At 45.8% G+C, this 5,562-nt stretch overlaps 1 pseudogene; it reads left to right on the forward strand.

The window, feature by feature from the left end:
* LOC146860294 (28S ribosomal RNA) overlaps positions 1 to 4,608 on the forward strand; it is an 8,527-nt pseudogene extending 3,919 nt beyond the window's left edge.
* Positions 4,609 to 5,562: the final 954 nt, after the last annotated feature.

A 5,562-nucleotide genomic window follows, 5' to 3' on the forward strand; every position in this document is an offset into this window, starting at 1 on the left:
TGATATAAGTCCTGTACCATCAAATCGTACCAAACCAATGAGCGAACCCGATAATGAACCTATGAACTCTGCTCAAGATGAGCAACAGACTGCCTCTGTACAAAACAAGATACCAAAGAAAAATAAGAAAAATGGAAGGCTCAAAAATACACACAAGAAAAACTATGCAAAAGCAAAGGACAGTTACAAAGAATACCAGACAATGTTCCTAAAAGACAAAAAGAAAATTGCCAGGATAATCACTGATGGGGCAGAAGATGCCACCTGTCAAATCAGTGCTGATGAAATCTTCCAATACAATAAAGGCATAATTGAAAAAGAAAACAAGAAAAATCACAAATTCATCCCAATTAACCGGATACCAGATGAATGGGAAATTGGAAGTCTATGTAAAGAAATTACACTGCTCGAAGTAACTAAAGCCTTTGAAGAATCAGATTTAAAGAAAGCAGTGGGGCCTGATAAGATTGGTCTGAATGACTTAAATAAAGTGCATAGCAGGCAACCAAGACTACTACCCAGAATCTTATCGTCTTGGTTATTGATGAGAAGAGTACCAGACAATATTAAGAAGAACCGGTCAATATTAATACCCAAGAATGTACAGATTAGCGAACTCAAAAAGATAAGTAATTGGCGTCCAATTACCATCGGTACGGCATTCATGAAGTTGTTCACATTTTTCGTTGAAATAAATACGAGACAAAAAGGCTTCATGAAGGTGAGAGGTTGTCTCGAAAATCTGACTCTTCTGCAAAACATTATAAAAGGGGCACAAAAGAACAGAAGCTCGTTGGCAGTGGTGTTCATAGACATCTCAAAAGCTTTTGACTCTGTCAGCCATGGTCATATTCTACAGAGTCTTGAAAGACACAGAGTTCCATCATGCATCAGAGACATAATAAAAGACTTATACACTGACTCAACAACATTTTCCAAGGGAAAAAACAATGAAGCAACTCCAGAAATAACAATGAAGTCAGGAGTTAAGCAAGGTGACTCTTTATCCCCACTGCTGTTCAATATTGCCATAGATCCTCTGATCTGTGATCTTCAGAAAGAAGGCGCAAGGGCTTCACATTCGGCTCCAATTATCTCATCAAGCAAATCACCGCTCTGGCCTTTGCCGATGACATCGCAGTACTCAGCAACACATGGGAAGGAATGAGTACAAATCTGAAAATCATTGAAAAATTCAGTAAAACAACAGGATTAAAACTTAACGTGAAAAAAACACATGGATTCTATATAAGTCACCATAAAGATAAGATCCTGGTAAACAACTGTAAACCATGGCAATTTGAAAAACAAAACATTGAAAACATCCATCCAGGCGAAAGTGAGAGATACCTCGGACTGAACTTTGATCCACACACTGGCCATTCAAGCAACAACGTAATTAATGAGGTTCTTGTTAATTGGGCTCAAACACTCGACAATCTACTACTTAAGCCCACACAGAAAATAGAAATATTCTGTCAATACTTGATCCCTAAACTGTCATTTAAACTGGAAATGACAGGAACAGAAGCGAAAACTTTAAACATTCTGGATCAAACAATTAGAAAGTATGTCAAACATTTTCTACACCTACCTGCATACACATGTGATGGTCTCCTGTATTCGAAAAGATCCTTTGGGGGCCTCAGTATTCCAAAGTTATGTACGACAATTGGTCTGAACAAAGTTAATAACTTATTGTATCTCAGGGAAGCTCCAGATCTGTACATAGCTCATTCATTCATGTGTGTAGGAGAAGTAATCAATGAAAAAATTGATAGCATCATTAAAACACACAAACTCAACATTTTAGACAGTAGATTTCTGAGTCATGAATTGAATTTGGTAGCAACATATGATTGGAGGAAAGAGGAATTTGTGAAATGGGCAAAATCTCCCTGTCCAAGGTGATGGTGTAAAATACTTAGTAAGTAATCCAACCTCAAATTTTTGGATCAGCAAACATAATAAAACAAAAGAAAATCAATACATAGCTGCACTGATGTTTAGAGCAAATGTCCTGTATACTAGAGAAACCATCACTAGGGGAAGAAATTGTGCATTTGCTACTTGTAGATACTGTAAAGATGTGTGTGAAACAATTTCACATATTTCAGGTGCATGTCCTAAAACCAAGGACATAAGAATAGGCATAACAAAGTGTTGGAATTGCTAATTGATAGAGCAAAAAGGTGTGGGTGGATGACATACAGGGAACCTCATGTCAAAAATAGTCAAGGTGAACTAAGAAAATCAGATGTAGTGTTCACCAAAAATGGTACTGCTATAGTGGTTGATGTTTCAATTCGTTATGAAAACTCACAGAATTCCCTTGAATTAGCGTATGAGAGTAAAGTTAAATACTATCAAGATCTATCACAGCAAATCAAAGATCTTACCAACTGTAAAACTGTAAAATTTCATGGCTTTATTGTAGGATGTCGGGGTATTTGGCCTCAATGTAATGATGTTGCTCTGGCTGATCTTGGTCTGCAAATGTCATTCCCATTCAAGAAGAATGTTTGCCTGACTACATTAATGGACACTCTAAAAATGTGCCAAGTATTCATGGACAAATACATTTCAGGTCAAACACTGAGATGCACTCTATTGTACAGCACACATGTCACTTTTACAAAAGTATTAGCCTAAATGTAGATTCACTAATATTTACATGTGGTTCAACAGTCACGTAATAGTTAATAGTTGACACAAGAATCAGTATAGATGTGGATTTTATAGATGTGAAGTTTATAGAAATGTATTTTCAAACTAGATGTGCAATTTATAGATGTGTATTTTCATAGTTGTGTGCTTATATTATAATGATTTAGATACAAATGTGTACATCATGATTATTGAAATGTCTTTAATAAAATAGGTCTCAAATAACTACATACACATAGTCACTACTTATTGCATTAATTATTGATGTCCTGCAAATCAGGACTGTTCGTTGACAATTTTATATTGTTGGAGTAGTACTGCAGGGTGTACTATCTCTGGCCTATACGTGACCCCAGTTCCAGTGAGGACAGCTTAAAGTGTGGCTGTACTCCGGAGCGAACAAATGTTGTATTGTTGGAAGCAAACCCGATTTGACGCTGATGGGCAGCATAATAACCCAGAATGAGCCACCGAGAGGTGGAACAGATAGCCAAATGCCTCTTCATCTAATTAGTGATGCGCATGAATGGATGAACGAGATTCCCACTGTCCCTACCTACTATCTAGCGAAACCACAGCCGAGGGAACGGGCTTGGCAGAATCAGCAGGGAAAGTAGTCCCTGTTGAGCTTGACTCTAGTCTGGCGCTGTGAAGAGGCATGAGAGGTGTAGGATAAGTGGGAGGCCCTCGGTGAAATACCACTACTAATTTTTTCACTTACCCGGTGATGCGGGGGGCGAACCCAGTGGGGCTCTCGCTTCTGACTCCAAGCGCCCGGCGCCCGCCGGGCGCGACCCTCTCCGGGGACAGTGGCAGGTGGGGAGTTTGACTGGGGTGGTACACCTGTCAAACGATATGTTGTATTCTATGTTCAATGATAATCTTCTTAACATTCATCTCCTGTCAGCTGGATGTGTATGTGATGTCATCAACTGATGTCACAAGTGGAATGTTATGTGTATGTTCTTAGCAGACTGGCTGAAGAGGAAGGTGGTTGGCAGTTCAAGAGCTGTGTAGTTTTTATCAAATAAATCTACTCCAACTCAAACTGTTCCTGAGTCAATTACTACAGATTTTTGGCGACGAGGATGGGATACGAACCCACGCGTGCATAGCACAATGGATTAGCAATCCATTGCCTTAACCACTCATCTCAAATAATATCACACGATAACGCAGGTGTCCTAAGGCAAGCTCAGGGAGGACAGAAACCTCCCGCTGAGCAGAAGGGCAAAAGCTCGCTTGATCTCGATTTTCAGTATGAATACAGACCGTGAAAGCGTGGCCTCACGATCCTTCTGACTTTTTGGCTTTCAAGCAGGAGGTTTCAGGAAAGTTACCACAGGGATAACTGGCTTGTGGCGGCCAAGCGTTCATAGCGATGTCGCTTTTTGATCCTTCAATGTCTGCTCTTCCTATCATTGTGAAGCAGAATTCACCAAGCGTTGGATTGTTCACCCACTAATAGGGAACGTGAGCTGGGTTTAGACCGTCGTGAGACAGGTTAGTTTTACCCTACTGATAATGTGCTGTTGCAATTGTAATCCTGCTCAGTACGAGAGGAACCGCAGGTTCAGACATTTGGTTATGTGCTTGGCTGAGGAGCCAATGGGGCGAAGCTACCATCTGTGGGATTATGACTGAACACCTCTAAGTCAGAATCCCCCCTAAACCGTAATGATACCGCAGTGCCGTGGATCCTCGGTTGGCCTGGGATAGCCGGCCTCTCTTGTGGGGCCGGTGCGTAGAGCCGTTCGCTTGGGGACCGGAGCGTGGACGGAAGGGGGCCGCCTCCATCGCCCTTAGTGCACAGCATGTTCGTGAGGCACCTGGTGCTAAATCATTCGTAGCCAACCTGATTCTGGGTCAGGGTTTCGTAAGTAGCAGAGCAGCTACCTCACTGCGATCTATTGAAAGTCATCCTCTGAGCCAAGCCTTTGTCTCTCTGTGCATGGGCGCCCGCAGACGTCCTCCTCCACCAGACCCGAGGGTGGGTCCCTCTGCCGCCTGGCTGGCAGAAGGGACGCGGAGGGGGTAATGGGGGCCTGCAGGAGGCTGCCTCCACCACGTGCCCTTCGGCACAAGGGCCTCCCCCTCCTGTCCCTGCCCCACCAGGGTGCGGGGATGGGGGCCACCATCCCTTGAGGGTCGGCAGGGTGACCAGATGTCCTGGGGCAGCCGGGCCTCCCCTTCCAGCTGCTCCTGGGCACGGCGAGCAGAGAGGTGAGCAGCGGCAGCCCCGGGGGAAGGAGCCTCCCGAGCGGCTGCCTCGGAGCGCCTGGCCACCCTTGCTGGACTGCAAGGGCGGCTGGGTACGGCACCCTCCCAGGCCATTCGGGCACTGGGTCTTCCCGGGTCATCTGGTCACCTGGCTGCATGACCAGATAGCCCTGGGGGCCAGGCGACCAGATGGTCCCACGGGATGGGTGACCAGATGGCCCTGCGGGCCGGGTGACCAGGTGGTCCTGCGGGCTGGGTGACCAGATGGCCCTGTGGGCTGGTGGCCAGGCTAACTCCAACTTTTGTCCTTCTCCAAACTTCTGTAAGCCCCCACCATATGGGGGCTTAATAGTCGAGAAAAATGGGCTCCCGGGCAGGCCGTCAGGGAGGGGACGTGGTCTGGGCTTAACCCTCCTTGGTTCCAGCCGAGGGTCCGGGCGCTGGGGACCGGGGTTCCGCCGGGGCCCAGGGAGACTCTCCCCTGCCTGGCTAGAGTTCGGAAGCTGGTCCCGGTCCCGGGGCTTGTGCTCCGTCCCAGTGTCCCAGGGTGTGGGAGCCCCCCGTCCTGCAAGGCAGCCGAGGGTCCGGTGCTGGGGAAGGGTGTCCACCGGGGTCCGGGGAGGCTCTCCCCAGCCTGGCTGCTTTCAGAAGCAGGGACCAGGACGGTGAGCAGGG

Source organism: Triturus cristatus, chromosome 3_1 (assembly GCF_964204655.1).
Source record: "Triturus cristatus chromosome 3_1, aTriCri1.1, whole genome shotgun sequence".
NCBI lineage: Eukaryota > Metazoa > Chordata > Amphibia > Caudata > Salamandridae > Triturus > Triturus cristatus.